The sequence below is a fragment of the Equus przewalskii genome, chromosome 2 (genome assembly GCF_037783145.1).
Source record: "Equus przewalskii isolate Varuska chromosome 2, EquPr2, whole genome shotgun sequence".
Taxonomy (NCBI): Eukaryota; Metazoa; Chordata; class Mammalia; order Perissodactyla; family Equidae; genus Equus; species Equus przewalskii.
The window spans coordinates 92,632,979-92,652,274 of NC_091832.1; positions in this window are offsets into that span (position 1 = coordinate 92,632,979).

A 19,296-nucleotide genomic window follows, 5' to 3' on the forward strand; every position below is an offset into this window, starting at 1 on the left:
TTGGTGATATGGCCCCACTGGTACCATGGCAAGCTCTGTACTGATCATGATACTAAAATGATTTCATATGACAGAAAAATGTAAGCAGTTTGTCAAATGAGTTACTTCTGAGATTTCAGGCTCAAATATTTTTCTTTCTTTTTTGTTCTTGGCCTCTAATGAGCTTCCCTACACAATTAGTAAATTATTCAGATCTACTTATATTGCTGTTACTCAAAGAAAAGCAGTCTACTCAAGAATGACAATTTTTTCAAAGATAATATTTAGAGGGGAGGAACTGTAAAGGGATATACATCTCTGATGTGTCTTTAAGGCACTAGAGTTTACTGATTAAAATCAAGATGAAAATACAGCTGTATTAATTTGGCTCTTTATTAGCCTTCATCTCTCTGCCTATCGCTTCCAGAGGTCTGTTTTCTTTCTTATCTCCTCAGGTTGATGAACTCATTGTGTAACTCAAACATTAGGGGTTTACTTAAATCCCTTAAAATTTTTCTCTGCAAAGATGTGATTCTTCTTCAGATTCTCAGCTGCTGTTTACATCTGGCTAAAGCGTTGTTGCCTCTGGGATCCCAGTGGGGTGAAAAGATGAAGTGGCTGAGGGCGGTAGCTTCATGCATTACATTATCACCTGTCACTATGTCTTACGTTCTTTGTAGGAACAAGATGGCCCTCCCCACTCAGGCCAAGACCTTGATCACGGGCCAGATGCCCAGCAGCTTGTTTGACCTCATTAAAATTGAGCGATCATGTTAATGTTCGGGTCTGAGGCCAAACCTCTTAAAGCTGTTTAAAATTTCTGAGGATATTATCACAGGATTTGGTTTGTGATCTTTTCTTAGTATTTTCTAGCAGATCAGTCTGAATAGAAATAGACCAAGAGGGAATTAGATCTGGAAATTGGGATTAAAAGCAAAACATGTGCCTCAAAAAAATACAGCCAACATATGGCTACTTATCTTACTTTTTTTTTTTTGCTCTAAAAAACAATTCATGATGTAAAAACCTAGAAAATATAATACTCAAAAATTACAGTTAAATGGAAAATTATGAAATATAAAAGCATCTTGGTATTAGCTGGCCAAAGAGGCAAATAATTTAGCTGGTTTTTATTGTCAGGGAGTAGGGATTGAAGTCCTGACAGCTGCTACCTGATACTATGCTAACTTAGTCGTGACCTCTGCTTCCATGCCTATCCTGCTGAAGGTCAAAAAGGTGTATTTAGATCACAGGAAGGGTAGCACTGGAGAACAAAGCAATTTCTAGTGGCCTTGTCAAGATCACTTGTCAAGATAGGATTGGCTACTGATCAGATTTTTTGAAGGTTGCAGATTTTCTTGAACATAAATCAAACCTCTATCTATGCAGGATAAAGTTTTTACTTCCAGTTTAATTATTTACTGCCAAAGGACATGCCTCCACCATTCCTTAGGATCCAGTGAACTTCCCTGCACAGTGGTCCTGTCAAGTTGGTGCAAATGCATCCACTAATTGGTGTCCTGCCCTGTTGTCCTCATGCTGAGTTCAGCATGAAGCCAGTCTCTCTCAAAGAATGGGCTTAGTGTGATGAAAGCCCTGCGATGCTACAGAGCACAGATGTGCAGGGCCTGAGTGTGTTTGTTCAGTCAGCATGGACACTTTTCAAACACAAATAACACAGTTGATCAAATGTGATTGTTAGTTTCAACTTTCATAGAAATGATATTTACAACACTTGTGCTCTTGTAGATGCCCATTAGTCATCAATGACCCCAGGACTAATCATTCTTTCTTGAAACTACCACCAGGGAGGTGCCCCGGTGGTGTGTTGGTTAAGTTCACACACTCCAGTTTGGTGGCCCCGGGTTCACAGGTTCAGATCCTGGTGCAGACCTAGCACCACTTGTCAAGCCATGCTGTGGCAGCATCCCACATAAAATACAGGAAGATTGGCACAGATGTTAGCTCGGTGACAATCTTCCTCATGCAAAAAGAAGAAGATTGGCAGGGATTTTAGCTCAGGGCCAATCTTCCTCACAAAACAAACAAATAAACAAACACCAACTACCATCAGCCACAGAGGAGCCAGAAGGATGGAGGCTAAGGGCGAATCCCCAGGCTCCGCTGCCAGCTGACCTCCTATGCTTGCAGTGGGTCCTTTTGAGCACCACCTTGGCACTTCATATCTGTAACTCAGTTTCCTTGCCTATAAAATTATGATTTGGTACTAGAAGTTGATTAATGCTCTTCCCATATTTAAAGTACATGATTATATGACATAACGGGGTCACAGGATGTAGTGAGGATTAGAGAAATAAGTAGAAAGCTTTGCTGCTTTGACTCATGGAGACTTTATAATCTTGCACTTGTTTTTTTGACATTCCCTTTTACAAAGAATGAAAATGGGAATAGAAGGATAAAAATGTCAGGGTTCACCCTATCTTAACACAACCATAACACCTTACAATTGCACAATAACACCTAACCTTTTTCTGAGTATATTACAATTTACCAAGCACCATTACATACATGATATGATTTGAACTTCACAACCACCTAGTGTAGTGGGTGAATAGAGCAACTATTATTGTCCAGAGTCTCAGATAGGTCAAGTCAGAGAGGTCATAGTAGTTAGTGGTTGAGCTGGCATGAACCCATTTCTTTTGTCACTAGTACAATAACTGTTCCACTACACGACTCTTACCTCTACACTTTATTTACTGCTAGCAACCTGTCTAACGCTTTCTTCAGGCTTAAAAGAAAATAGAACCTTGCAATATCTAGGATACTCATTTTACTTTTAGCTTACTGAAACCATTTTAGATTGGTGTTGGTTTTTTATTTTTTGAGGAAGATTAGCCCCGAGCTAACATCTGCCACCAACCCTCCTCTTTTTGCTGAGGAAGACTGGTCCTGAGCTAACATCCATGCCCATCTTCCTCTACTTTATATGTAGGATGCCTGCCACAGCATGGTGTGACAAGCAATGTTTAGGTCTGCACCTGGGATCCGAACCAGCGAACCTGGGGCTGCCGAAGTGGAACGTGCGAACTTAACTGCTGCACTACTGGGCTGCCCCCATTTTAGGTTGGTTTTTCAATGTATTTGACCTCTATTCCAGTCATAGTTTGGAAATTAGATTGTAGAATTATTGTGGAAATTATTTTATTTTTATTTTATTTCCCCAAATATGTGACAATTCTTAACCCCTTGGAGGTAGAGGTGAAAGGAATCCTACAGGTCTAGCACTGCAATGGGCAGCAATCTTAAAAAGTGATGTCTGTGTGACTGGTGGGGAGAGGGACTGCGCGTTAAATTGCCTGGTAAAACCTAATTGTTTTCTCAAATTTGGGGGGAATTTGCCCCCTTCAGACCTAATCATAGGAAAGTATATTGAGATTTGCATTCCAAATCAGAGAAGGATGCACAGACTCCGTTTTTGTTTGTTTTGTTCTTTTAATTCACGAAAAACATAGTAACTAAACATTGGGCAATCTAGGAAATTTTGTTTGCAATGTGACTATTATTCCTAGGCAGTAAGGAGTTAGGACTCATTGAGAAATCTAGACCTCAAGTTGCGACAATTATTGTATAACTTCTCAGCAAATTTATCCCATGATCAGAGATAATAAATCACTACTGAGACCTCAAAAACACTAGTTCCCAAATTCAAAGAATAAGTACTTTGGAGCTATCATATTGAGGGATGTTTGCCTTCCTAACAACCATTTTTTGTGAAGCTAAAATCTCTAAGTAAGGCTAAATAGTTACATAAATTTTATGAGGATCATACAAAATTATCCTATGTAATTTTTAATTTCTGGAAACTCTAGGGTAGACGTTTTTCCTAGTTTTACATTCCATATATTAACATGGCCCCTGTTTCAATAAGTGAACACCTTGATAAATAATATTTTCTGTTTTCAGTCCCCTGCTGAAGACATCTTCCTGGATCCTAGTGTATTTTGAATGTTATTAACCTAAAAATGACATTCTCCACGTGAACTCATTCTCTTGATTGAGTTGCCCTTTATTAGTTTGGCCAAGTCATCTTTCTCTAGTGATGCTGGGAAAAGACTTTTATTCTTGTTTTAAAAAGCTTGCTGATTTGCAGAACAAACTTCAGTCCGATCTTTTTCTTTTGTAAGTTGCATAAGTCGTGCTGTGTAAACTAACATCTTGTCACTCATTGTCCTAAAACCAGGGCCAAACTGGTAAGAAACCACCTACTGTTGAATATCAAGCCTGTGCCAAAAAGCCAACAGCTTCCTGCTGTTCTGCTGGGCCTGCATGATCAAAGGATCTTGAGAGAAAACAGGAACTGCCGCCACAGGCGTCAAAGGCCTGCACTTGCCACGCAGAGTAGAGAGAAGCAAGGGAGGGGTTTTCTGAAGGTGAGGCGAGACTATGCAAATAAAGCCACCCTTCCTTTGATTGTTTTGTTCAGGACATTTGAGCACCATTAGAAGAGAAAACTTCAGGCTGATGCAATTTTTACTCAGTGGATAGAGAAACGACAGAGGACTATCACTGGAAAGATTTTCTTTCCTATGTGGTGTTTGTGTGTATGTATTTAAGTTGATACTTATATTCTTAGTTTGTTCTGAAAATAATTTGTGGTATGTCAGTCTATCACACGCGTATATGTGTGTGTGTATATGTGCGCGTACAATAGTCTGAGATACCATAACATATGTGTGTGTGTGTATATACATATACATGCACACATGTATACACACATACATATATGTACACATACATATATATAATATGTGTATGTTTATATATATATATAAATTTTTTGGTTAAGACCTTCCAGATTATCTTTTTTAAAAGTAGTTTTACCAGTTTTATTGAGATGTAATTGACATTTTATTAGCTTTAGGTGTACAACATAATGATTTGATATGTGTACATCTTGAGAAATGATAACCACAATAAGTTTAGTTAATACCCATTACCTCACATAGATACAATTTTTTTCCTTGTGATGACAACTTTTAAGATCTACTCTCCTAGCAACTTGCATGTATACAATAGAGTATTGTTATCTATAGTCCCCACGCTGTACATTACGTCCCCATGACTGACTTATTTTATAACCGAAAGTTCGTATCTTTTGACCACCTTCACCAGTTTCCTAACCCCACTCCCAACCTCTGGCAACCACTAATCTGTTGTCTGTTTCTATGAATTCAGTTTTTTTAGAGTCCACGTATAAGTGAGATCATACAATATTGGTCTTGCTTCGTCTAATATTTCACTTAGCATAATGCTCTCAAGGTCCGTTTATGTTGTCTCAAATGGCAGGATTTCCTTCTTTTTATGGCTGAATAATATTCCATTGTATATATATGCACCTTATTTTTTTATCCATTCATCTGTCGGTGGATACTTAGGTTGTTTCCTCATCTTGGCTATTGTAAATAATGCTGCAATGAACACAGGGGTACAGATATCACTTTGAGATAGTGACTTCATTTCTTTTGAATATCTATCCGGAAATGGGATTGCTGGATCAGATGTTAGTTCTATTTTTAATTTTTTGAGGAACCTATACTGTTTTATACAATGGCTGCACCGATTAACATTCCGACCAACAATGCGCAAGGTTTCCCTTTCCTTCACAGCCTTTCCAGGACTTCTTGTCACTTGTCTTTTTGATGACAGCTATTCTAACAGGCCCAAGGTGATATCTCATTGTGGTTTTGACTTGCATATATGCTTTATAGGTATAACCATCTTAATAATGGAGTTAATTAGAAAAAACTGTTTTAATGTCACCTAGTTCTTTTGGAAAGTTATTTCTGTTGGTCACAATAAAATCTTGATTTTGTAGGATATTAAGAAAAATGTGTTGGCACAGCTGATCTTTCACAAGGTAGTTAATAATTAACAACGAAAAATATGTCCGTCCAGACTCTTGTGAATGGTCATTTTTAGATATAGAAAACAATATTTCTATAACTCTATACTACTTCAGAAGGGATGGTTTGTTGCTTCTAGTGAGCAGTATTCTTACTATTTCCATCATTAGCCATTTACCCTGCCTGCTGACTTCCGCTTAATTGTATATTTCCCACAGATTGACAACCTTACCAACATTTTGTCACAGGCCTCAAAATATTGAAACTGTGATTAGATTTGGTGTAGAAATGGGTCGATGGTATTAGGGACAGGGTGGGAACTAAGGCATAAAATATAGAGGAGTCTCAGCTTCTTGTTTTCAGCCCTTTGTGATATGCCCCCCAACAGTCTCATCCTCAGCTACACTTGTTTACATTTACTTTGCTTCAGCCACATCAACTTATTTGAGGTTTCTGGGCCATGCTCTCCCCTATCTGTGCATTTGCGCAAATGTTAAGGAGTAATGTCTCTTGGTATTTCCATGAATGTGGAGGAAGTTCCACTAGAGTAACATTTCTGATGTCTCTTCATGTCCTCACACACTTCACTCCAGAGAAGGTAAGTTGTGACTTGTCTTATTAGAAGATTTGGAAAGAGAAACAGAGCGTGAGTGTTCCAGCCCCTTCTTCTCCTTTTCCTTGGGAGCTAGCATGTTCTCCTTTGCTCCCTGTGTTCTCCTGGTCCTACATTGCCTGTGACTGGAGGAGTAAAACTGGCCAACTCACTGTTAGTGCCCACAGATATAACATGTATCCTCCATCCTAGGCTCCTTTGATAATAAAGATTTTTCTATTTGGCCCCTCTCTGCTATCTTTAGATTATTTTTCAATTGGTTCTTGTTTTGGGAAAAGGGGTACTATTTTCTGGGCCCCCATCAACCTGAAAAACATGTATTGTCTCCTTTTCCTGCTATGTCCTTTCCCTTCTTCTGTTTATCTTTCTAAAACTCAACTCAAGATTTCCCCTCTCTTGGTTTTCCTCGTTTCTTCTTATTCTGTGCTTCTATAGCATCACGTGTATACTTCTCCCTAGCTTATTTTCTTGTCTGTCTCCCTCATGAGACTGCAAACTCCTGGAGTGCAGAGACTGGTTCCCAGCACCTAACACAGAACCTGGCATATAGTAGGTACTCAATAAAGGTGTGTAGAATGAAGTGAATGAGTTACGAAAAGATCTAAGACAATTTTTAATTCACCAATGTTGAATTATGGGAGTTAAGTCCTATGGTCATAAAGAAAATGTATGAGTATGTTTTCTTCTTCAGAAACTGTCTTTCATTTTGTTATCTTAAACCACTTCATATGAACTATAATTATGAAGATACACTGCCAGGAGTTTTGTTCTGAAAATTATTCCATCTCCAACTCTAGATGCCCTAGTAGTGTATAAGTACTGTCATTTGTGCTTTCTTCTTAATGTAATTATTTTGGCTGGCATATCCAGTCAAAGTAAAAATGAGTGTGAATATGGATATATACCTTAGGAATGGGAGTTTATATTTGAGGCTTAGCAGAAGAACACTGGGGACGAAGAGCAGAAAATCTGATATGTATTTTGTGAACATTGCTGAAAATAAATCCTGAGGCCTATGCTAATAAAGTGGCTCATTTGAAATCAACGATTTTGAGGGGAGGGGCAGAGTAGCAACCAGTGACTGACTCAATGGGTAGCAGCTCAGGCCTTAAATCAAAGGGCAGACTGCATCCTTGCTTCCTATGGACACAAGCACTTCCATTCATCATCTGCTTTACTCCCACCTTGTACATGATTGACACCTATTTACTGTCCAGTTTAATATCTTTTCATGCATATCCATCCTATCCTCCTAAATGGATTGTAAGCCCCTCTGGAGTAGGATGACAGCAGCGATACACCTCTTTGTAACTTTGTGAGTCTGTTACATAGAGCAAGCCTTACACATAGTTGATGCTCACCCATAGTTTGGTGATTGGATTTTGTAGCACTGACAGCAAAACTGACTTTCAACATGCAAAAAATGAAAATGGTCACAAATCCCTATCTTGAATCTCTTGAAGATAATGGAAATCATTGAGCATTTGATTCTCTCATTGAGTCCCTTTTAATTTCCCCTTTATGTGAAAATAGAACCCATTTTCCTGCCAGTTTATGTAAGTCAAAAGTTATTGCACCTAAAGATAAAAGAATGGAAATCCTGGAATGTTTTAGGCACTCCTGGGTTCAATATCAGTAAATGATGTGCCACTGTTGGGTTCTGGGAGAAAATAGATGCTGCAGCTTCAAAAGCCGTCTGTTAAACAGAGAGACAGGTGTATCATGTTACAAGGGACGTGACATTATAAACTCAGCTGAAACAACCCATCCAGATGTGCGGTGATCTGTAGCTATGAGCCCAGAGAACCCTGTCACAGGTTTTATGGGTAATTTTTGTTTGTGAGTGTTTAGACACCTTAGCAGCCAACTGGAATGGGGCCAATATCAGTAACAACACACAGATGAAAAACCATTATCTAATCAACTCCCATCAAACCAGTCAGTGGTAAAACAGTGCTTCCCAGGAACACTTATTACAGATAACATTTTCATTGTTAAATTTATGAAGTGTAAAGTTATATAACTTCTTTTTTGAAAAAGTCAAGACTGCATTTTCATACACACATCCACCCACAAACACAGTTCAGCAGTGGAAGCACTAATAAGGTCGTTCACAAAAATAAATTACATAAATTGTATTTAGCAATTTTCAACATTTACTGAGAAAGTCCACGCAGAGGGCATGGCCTTGCCAATTATGAAAAATGTTATCCTGAATAATTAGCAGAGTGTGTTGACAAAAATGTCAGCATGAGCGGAGGCAGCGTGCTTTATCTACTGGCATATAAGATACACCTTTTTGAACCCAAAGTTTTGCTAATTTAACATGTTTTCATCTTGCAGGCTTACTATAAATCCTGAATGTAAATTTGATACAGGTAGTACTTGTTTTAGAAGAAACCACCTCTGTTCTATATGATGGTATATATCCCAGGCTGATGTTACTACACTGATTATTTGGGTGGTGGGGTGGCTGATCTCTTTGCTCTGTGGTTTAGACATTAGGGACCCCCAAAGGATGAGGAAATGCCAACACGGCCTCGAATTTCCACATAGGGAGGATTAGGTACACACAGATCCTACATCTTTTCCCCACCAGGATAAAACTGAGTCTCCTAGATCCTTCCTATTCTTGGCTTCACTGGGTTCAGGTTCAAGGTATAGGCACCCACTCCTCTCACATGTACCACAGCTAACATGGGTGGGCACTTTGGCCCTTAGCTGCTCCACTAACCTGCTGCTACTTGGACTATGGATACACAACGAGGAGAAACTACTGAGAAAAGTGTGCTAGGTGGTGCTGGATACTTGTGGAGAGCCCTATTATTTTAGTTTCAATATATTCACTTTTGATTTAATAAGTTTCAAAAGCAAAAAGATTTTTGAGATTCACAATATTAATTGCTCTCAATCATTTTTCTGAAAGTACCGTCTCAAGGGTAGGGTTAGCCAGTTCACCCAAACCCAAAAACGCTTCCTCAGTGCAAAGATTCCTGTCATCTTGTGGAAGCCTTTGGTCCTGATGGCTGACCTAGTCTATCTTCCCCATGCCTCCCTTGGGCATCTCTGCTGTTTCTGTCTCCTTTACTAGTTTCTTTTCTTTCCTTTATTTCTTTAAATGTGGGAGTTTCCTGAGTTGTATCCTTATTCTTTTCTTTCCACAAATTTGCTTGGTGATCTCATCCTTTCTTGTGGCTCCAATTATGATTTATGTGCACATAGCTTTAAAATATGTATCCTCCCTTCTGAGTTAGTGGAGCACACTCCCACTGTCCATATGTATTTCGTGTGTTCCATCCTTCACGCAACATGTTGAAAATACACTGAGCATCTTTACCACAAGTTGTCTTCTCATTTTCATTTTCTCATCCTTGTTAATTGCAGCATCATTATCATAGTCACCTGGGATCTAAGTCTCAAATTTCGTCCTGACTCATCCCCAACATCTAACACTATCCTTTCTTTCTTATTGACACGTCTTATATCTCTTCTTTCTCATTGCCAACCCTTAGTTCATGTTTTTATTATCTCCTCTCAGAAAGTTAACACAATCTTTTAACAGGCATCTGAGACTTTCTTTGGACCTTAATTCATCTTGTAAAATGCCTTCAGATTTATTTTGTGAAAATATTTTTTCTACGGCTTCACTGTTCTAAAAGTCATCTGTATCACTCACTAAATATTTATTGAGTTTGTACTATATGCTTTGGACTCATAAATCCTAGAGTACAACTGAAAGTGAGACATGGTTCTTGTCCCTAGGGAATTCCTAAATAGGTCACCGAAAATTATAATAGAGTGAATTATATAATGATAGACATATTTTATTATCTCTAGATTAGCCATGTAGAATTCCTTCCCTCCTTTCTCCTGCTGTACAATTCCTTGCCCTTTTCAAAACCCAGGTAAAATAGCATCTCCATCATGGTATTTTTCCTGGTCTCACTTAATCATATTTCTGCCACTTGAAGTCCTGTATAATTTATTCTCTGAATCGTTTACTTGGAAATTAATCATCTGGTGCTTTGTCATCTCTTCTATTGCTAATTTTAACTGTAATTTAATGTTTAATATTTTGTCTTGTATTCTCATTTAGGTTGTCCATGTTCTGAGATTAATAACAAAGTTTTAAACTTGATAGCTTCCTTAGGCCCTATAGTGTGTTGCTATTAGGTATTCAAATGCAAACATTACAAACGATAAATAATAAGTACATTTTGCTGGTCAAATAATTAATATTTTTTTCCTACCCATATTTAAATCTGATGCTGACATAAAATAGTTTGAAGTGTTTTAATACAAATTTATGTTTTATATGTGTTCTCAACCTTCTATCTCATTCAAAACTTGCCCTTCCAATTTCTAAATCTCTTCCACCTTTAATAGTTTCCACAAGAATTATTGTTAAAAATGAAGTTCAGGGGGTCAGTCCTGTGGCAGAGTGGTTAAAGTTCCACACCCTCCACTTTGGCAGCCCAGGTTCTTGGGTTTGGATCCTGGGGGCAGACCTACTCCACTCATCAGCCATGCTGTGGAGACATCCCACATATAATGTAGAGGAAGACTGGCATGGATGTTAGCTCAGGGCTAATCTTCCTCAAGGAAAAAGAAACGAGGAAGATTGGCAATGGCTGTGAGCTCAGGGCAAATCTTCCTCACACACACAAGCAAAAAAGTGAAATTCAATGCAGTCTCCTGAAAGGTGGAATATGCCCTTCATAACAATTTCACTATAATACATTTTCTGACTCAGGAGATTTTGATTTTTGTCAGTTTGGTCTCAAGGCAAAACTTGAGTGTTAACGTAATGAAATAAGATACAATGCTAATAATACAGGGACTGCAAATTCCATTAGATAATATTCTATATTTATCTTAAATGATAAACTAACTCAAGATTTTAATATTATCAAGTGTTTTAAAAATTAGATTGCTGTGGTGATTATAGTTTTCTCTTGCTTCTGTAACAAATCACCACAAACTTAGTAGTTTAAAAGAACACAAATTTATGTGTTCTCACAGTTCTGTGGTCAGAAGCCCAACATGAGTCTCACTGGGCTAGAGTCAAGGCATCTTAGGGTTGGGTTCCTTCTTGGAGGGACAAGGAGAGAATCCATTTTCTTGCCTTTTCCAGCTTCTAGAGACTGCTGGCATTTCTTGGCCCCTTCTTCCACATTCAAAGTCAGCAATGGTGGGCACTGAGTTCTTCTCATGCTGCCATCTCTTTGATTCTCTCTTCCATATTCACATTTCCCTCTGACCACAATCAAGAAAGATTCTTTAACTATCCATGTGATTAGATTAAACCAACCTGGATAATCCAGATAATTTCCGCAGCTCAAGGTCTTTAACTGAATGCCATCTGCAAAGTCTCTTTTCCCTTGTAAAGTAACATATTCATAGGTTCTAGAGATTGGGAGATGGACATTTTTGGGTGTCCATTATTGTTTCTACTACAGATGATTTTATGCATCTATAACACTCAGCCTATTTTCAATTGAATGTATTTCAAAATTATTAATAACTATTCTAAATTCCCTACAGTCATAAAAATCTTAGAACTTGGAGGGCCCATAGGGGTCATTTGTAGTAGCCAGCATAAAAAATGGCACTCAGTGGACCACACCCCATAGTATTCATACCCTTGCATAGTCTCCTCCTATATTGAATCAGCGGTGACTTTGTAACCAACAGAATATAGTGGAAGCGAGGATGTGTGACTTCTGAGACTAGGTCGTGGGAAGCATTGTGGCTTTTGCCTTGGCCTCTTACTCTGTGGGAAACTGCCGCCATGTAGTGAGCAGCATCAAGCAGCCTTATGAGGAGGGCTCTGTGAGGAGGAACTGAGGCTTCTTGCCAATAGCCAGCACCATCTGATCAGTCCTGTGAGCTAGCTACCCGGGGAGTGAAACTTCCAGTCCCAATCAAGCCTTCTGATGACTCAGCCCTGCCTGACCTCTAGTCTGCAATTCTGTGAGAGATTCTGAGCCAGAACTTCCCAGCTTAGCCTCTCCCAAATTCCTGATCCACAGAAACTTTTAGAGATAATATCTATTTTTAAGTCACCATTTGGTGTAATTTGTTACACAGCAATAGATAACTAATGCATCATCTAATTCACCATTTCAACATGCATTAGAAACACTAATTCAGTTAGATGCTCTTTTAAATAATAATCTCCTGTTCTAATGACTTTAAGGAACACTACATATTTTATGCTTCTTCTTTGAGAATTAAAATATATATCAATAGGAAATAAATCAAGTTAAGCAGTATTTAACTCAGTACGAACTAAATTTATTTGACTGTGAACCAAGCCTTACCACCATCATCCCTGCCACCTATTTTCAAGTAATGTCTATCGGCGGCCTGTAGGACACCTTTTGTGAAATTCAGATTCAATCTAGTTTTCCTGCTTTTAAAATAAAAAATTGAGTGGTAGAAATGTTGTGATTTACTCACACTCTCTTGATTTAGGCAGCAATGAGTTTATAGCAGAACGAAACTATAACTCATGCCTCCTAAATCTTACATCCTTTAATTATGTTGACGACATTAGGGTAATATGTGAGCAGGTGTTTAATAGCATTGAGGAGAAATGTCTGTTTCCCATTGACTCCCTTCTCCTGTCCTCCCATTCTACCAAGGCCTGAAATTTGACCAATGGAATATTTCTAATGGAAGCATTAACACGAGTAAACATGTCCTTAGGAAGAGAACAACTTTATGCTCTATGGATCAGTTACTTGTAAATTTAGGATGAATGACGTGTTTAAGGTTTTGATGAAAAAATACATAATTAATGAAGATCCCAGGTCTCTGAAAAGGAGTCTGTTCTGCTTTGGGGTCTGTTGTTTGGAGGGCTCACTTTGACTTTTCTCTGTCCATCTGATTGGATGAGAAGTCTGCAGGGGCCATGGAGACCCTCCCACCTAGAGCCCACATTCCCTCTTATAGACTAGACTTCAGGTACTAAGGGTCCCAGAGTTCCCTGCTCAAAAGGCCCCAAGCTTACTCCTCAGGGCCTGTGCAGGCATCTTCTGTGAGACTACCCTTCTAAGGTAGACCATGCCACAGTGTCCACACTATGGGCCTAAGGGGTGGCAGCTGTTTTTGTGGGGTATAGATGAATTCCTAGGCTCCTCACAGTGTAAGTCAGCGCTGAGGTTGAAAAGAGAAGGACAACGACTTGTAGGCTAGGGCCTGGTTTTTCTGGAGCCTCAATATTTAGGCACAAAACTCTGAGTCTACATATGCTGAATTAAACCAGGCCTGCCTAGTTGTTATGAAAATGTATTTGTCAAGGTAAGTGGATAGAATGTATTTTAATTGTGTATTTTAGGTGGCTTTATAGCTTTTGAATATTTAGACACACGGTATGTGGTCCTTCATTTGGACTCTTGTCTCTGCCCCGCAGTTGTGACCGGTGGGCCTGGCAGAGAGTGCGTTTTGGTGTAGATGTGTGCACACATTTGTTGAAGTATACAATGAGGAAAGGAGTGTGTTGGGTGGTAATGTAAGACAAACGAATTATCTGGCATTGCTCCTGGTTCTGGATCTTTAGTTCTTTGTGGTAATAAAGTTCTTAGGTGTGTGAGATTAATCTTAGACGTTACATCTAGAAAGCATTTATTAGGTAATTTCTAGACAGAGCCGGAAATGTTTACTGCCCTCTACGTAGCACATTCATCAGCAGTTAAATTCCTGGTTGGAATTCTTCGTTCAGCTGGATTCTGACGAGCCTAAATCTTTGCATATTTCCGTTCTTCAGTTTCATTTGTTCCCACTTGCCTTAGTTCAGTGTTTATAAAGGTGGTCCCAGGACCAGTAGCACCAGGGAACTTACTGGAAAACAAAATCTGAGGACCCTCTCACCTCACTCCCAAGACCTACGGAATCAGAAACTCGGAGGTGGGCAGGTCCAGCAGTCTGTTGAACAAGCCCTCCAGGTGGTTCTGAAGCAGCTGCCCCGAACATTTGGGAATCACTACCTGAGCCTATGTCCATTTCTGGATGGAGTTATCAAACACAAGTATGGCTGCCATATTGGATCAACAGACACCAACCGTCGCCATTGAGAAAAGCAGCGTCCTTTTATAATTGAAACAAAGAGCGCTTTAAGTTCTCTCTAGAAGAAATGAGTACACAAGTTAAATCTCACTTGCTTTGCGCTTTTTGATAATGCTTGCTTGCTTTTGAATTTCTGTATTTTTGTCTTTAGCAGTGGTTCCAAGTTGTAGTTTTTGATATTGTTTTTGTTTTCCAGGGCCAAAGCCCGGGAGAGGGGCTTCATCAAGGATTGAAAGACCATAGAGTAGAGTCAATAAATTAAAACTGAACTTCAGAGTTGGAAGGTAGAAAGAGAAAATACACCTATTTCTCCACATGCAATATAACTTCCAGAAGGAAAAACAAATCTGTGGCTTGTTTTTTTACAGATTGATTAAATTCTCTGAGCACAATAGCAATGGAAACCCACTCTGATATTCACCGTGAACTGAATAGTAATAAAAAAGGATGTGTTTTTATCTAGTGACAGGAAAAGAAGATGGAAAATCAGTTGTACTCATTTCTGAACTAACACTAGGTTTAGTATTTATTAATTAATAATTGATATTTGGTATAATTTTACTTACGTCTACTTAGAAATGCGGTAGGTTTTTATATAAAATAGAGAAAAAGCCAAAAATAGAATATCATCTTTACATGCAGAGTCTTCTATTGTTTTTATGTCTTCATTTACCGAAAATCCTCATTTTATCTTCTTTTCACTAAAAATACCATTACTATGCCAGGAAAATGTGAGAATAGTTTTTGAAATTTTCTCCTATTTATGGTTTTATGTTCACTGTATAAATATTTCCACTCTTTGCCTTTTAGCGTATGTCCTACAACTGAAGAATAAAAGGCTGATAATTTGACTCACAGGATGTTTAAATGGCAAGGGAGGCTAGCTAAGTATGTAAATAATTTTACTACTATTTTCTTGTTTCTTATGAATTTGAAATAGGATCTAGCAATCATAAGCTACTATATTTATTCTCAGTCCTATGTTAAAAGCTAGGAAGTCAGGGATTTCCCGTACTGGTATAGAATATATATTTTTCTTTTGAAATTCCACCTCAAGCCTTGACATTACTCATTCCTTTCCCTTTGATGCTATGTTATATTGATGATCTACCACAATTCCTAGATTTCTCTTACCTCAAATGTAAAGGATAAAGTTTTCCTGCTGATTCTAAGAAAGTCTCTTCCTTATCTTAATTCATTCATCCAAATGATGTCACTAATTTTTTTCTTTTTTTTTTTTTTGGTGAGGAAGATTGACCCTGAGCTAATATCCACTGCCAATCTTCCCCTTTTTGCTTGAGGAAGATTGGCCCTGAGTTAACGTCTGTGCCAATCTTCCTCTATTTTGTACATGGGATGCCGTCACAGTGTTGCTTGATGAGTGGTGAGTATGTCTGCACCTGGGATCTGAACTTGTGAACTCCGGGCTGCTGAAGCGGAGCATGCAAATTTAACCACTACACCACTGGGCCAGTCCCTCACCACATATTTTTAATATTAATGCTATCATGTGTTCATCAACTCTCTGTTTCCTTTTTCAGAGAGGGATTGAATACTCAAGTGCTTTAGAATCAAAGCTGGTGTGTCATGGGAAAACTCTCATGGCCTAGTTGTTGTCATTTTCCTGGCTTTATTCATCTAGTGTTTCAGTGTGGACATTGTGGCCAGTGACACTGCTTATTCACGTGCTACAGGTGAATATGAAAAAAACTTAATCATGATTTGTTGTAACCTGTTAAATCTACTTGCAGGAGTTGCTAGCCTGTGAAACTGGTTTCATTGTTAAACATTAGTGCCTTTTTTTCTAAAGGACTCACATATTCAATGAGCAGAGTATGGCTTGCACTTATTGACCTGTTGTTTATAATTATTCTTACTCATTTCTTGGATCTATGTTTTGTTCCTGCAAATTCACTTTAAGCTTTTCAAGATCAAGCTTCTTTATTTCATTTGCATTTCTGCCAGCACCTAATTGTTTTCTACTCTTAGTAGAAATTAAATAAATTATTTAGAAATAACTAACATTGCAGCTCATTTGAGTAATGTCAAATTGATTGTTCACTGATGCTACAGGGCATATGGAATATATATGTTAAGAATATCTCACCTAATTCTGTAGTTATGTCTTAACATGTGGATCTTGATTTTTCTCATTTATATAAGGAGTTTGTATGAGATATATTAGAATTATGTTTTTATTACATAAATTTCAGGTGTACGTCATTATATTTTGATTTCTCTGTAGACTACATCATGTTCGCCACCCAAAGATGAATTACCATCCATCACTGTACATATATGCCTTAACTCCTCTTTCGTCCTCCTCTCTCCTCTCCTCCTCTCTGGTAACCACCACTCTAATCTCTGTGTCTATGTGTTTGTTTGTGGTTCTTGTTGTTTTTGTCTTCTACCTATGAGTGAAATCGTATGGTATTTGACTTTCTTTGTCTGACTTATTTTGCATAGCATAATATCTCAAGGTCCATCCACGTTGTTACAAATGGCAAGATTTCATCTTTTTTTTTTTATAGCTGAGTGGTATTCTATTGTGTATATATACTGTGTCTTCTTTATCCATTCATCCATTGATGGTACTTAGGTTGTGTCCAAGTCTTGGCTACTGTGAATAATGCTGCAATGAACATAGGGGTGCAAATACCCTTACACATTTGTATTTTTGTGTTCTTTGGATAGATACCCAGGAGCAGAATAGCTGAATCATATAGTAGTTTTATTCTTAATTTGTTGAAGCATCTCCATACTGCATGAGTTTACAAACCCACCAGCAGTGTATGAGAGTTCCCTTTTCTCCACATCCTCTCCAACACTTGTTATTTCTTGTTTTGTTAATTATAGCCATTCTGATGGGTGTGAAGTAATATCTCGTAGTTTTGATTTGCGTTTCTCTAATAATTAGTGATGTTGAATATCTATTCATGGGTCTGTTGGCCATATGTATATCCTCTTTGGAAAAATATTTGTTAAAAATGTCTGTTTAGATCCTTTGCCCATTTTTTCATTGGGTTGTTTGTTTTTTTGTTGTTGGGTCATATGAGTGCTTTATATATTTTGGGTATTAACCCCTTATCAGATAGATGGTTTGCAAATATCTTCTCCCAGTTGTTAGATTGTCTTTTCATTTTCTTGATAGTTTCCTTTGCTGTGCAGAAGCTTTTTAGTTTGATGTAGTCCCATTTGTTTATTACTTCCTTTGTTTCCCTTGCCTGATCAGACATAGTATTCAAAAAGATGCTGCTAAGACTCATGTCGAAGAGCATATTCCCTATGTTTTCTTCTAGAAGTTTCATGGTTTTAGGTCTTATATTCAAGTCTTTAATCCATTTTGAGTTGATTTTTGTGCATGGTGTAAGATAATAGTCTGCTTTCATTCTTTTGCATGTGGCTGTCCAGTTTTCCCAACACCATTTACTGAAGAGACTTTCCCTTTTCCATTGTATGTTCTTGGTGCCCTTGTTGAAAATGAGCTGTCCATAGATGTGCGGGTTTATTTCCGGGCTCTTGATTCTGTTCCATTGATTTGTGTGTCTGTTTTTGTGCCAGTGCCATGCTGTTTTGATTACTATAGGTTTGTGGTATATTTTGAAGTCAGAGATTGTGATGCCTCCAGCTTTGTTCATTTTTCTCAGTATTCCTTTGCCTATTCGGATTATTTTGTTGTTCCATATACATTTTAGGAATTCTTAAACTCAAACTTTCATATTAAAGGCATAGGTTTACTATGAGCTCTGCTCAGAGGAAGGAAGTAGCAAGCAAATGGTTCTTGGATGTTTTACAGAGTGGAAAGATGTAGAAAAAGTTGCTTGTTGAAAAGATTCTAAGGAAGGATAGTGTGATGGTCAGGGAAAATGCATATATCAAAAATTTGATATCAAGCATATTTTTGGTTTTATACTTAAAGTTAGCATTCAAGTTTCAATCTTTATTTACAAAATGTCTTTATGCACATTTGAATATTGAGATGTTTCTCCTCAAAATGAATACTTGTAATTAAAGAATAAGAAAAGATGATTTTTATAGCTTCTGAAATCTGCTGTAATTAAAAATGATTCCATGCCTTGATTGTATCTCTTTTGAAAAGACTGAATTTCTCAATGAATATTGCACAACATTATCTACCTGTGCTATGCTGGGCTCTTTAAGAAATGATCATCAAAAGGGAAGACAAGCAAATATAGCTTCCTTAGAGGGAATCTTGGGTTTTAGATTTGCAATTGTTTAAAACCTGCATAAATTAGAATATGACCAGTGTTCAAACCTGATCAATATAAACTGACAAAATTCTACTCATAAAACAACACAATATACTGAAATAGCCATATCTTTTATTTCAATCCAAATATTGGTCAAGCATGATACAATTATTTATTATTTGCTTACCATGTGCAAAGTGTCTTTCTAGGAGCTATGGTTACAAACATGAATTAGAAAAATAGATTTCCCTGCCCCAAAGTACCTTGTGGTCTAGTAGAGGGAGCTAAAACAAATATACAGATAAATAAATACAAAGTCCTTTATGGCTTTTTCTAGACTGAGAGTCTGATACTATAAACAGCAGTCATTGGGATGCACTTGGCTAAATTTTTAAATCCTACCTTCATACCTGAATATGAAATTTAATTAATGTGTCAAGAACAATGGTAATAGAAACTGGTAAATGAAGACGTGTTCGTCACACCTACTGTGATACAGGTTTAATGAACTTGCTCTTGCTGGACACAAAATAATTAGCTATCGTACATTGGGAAA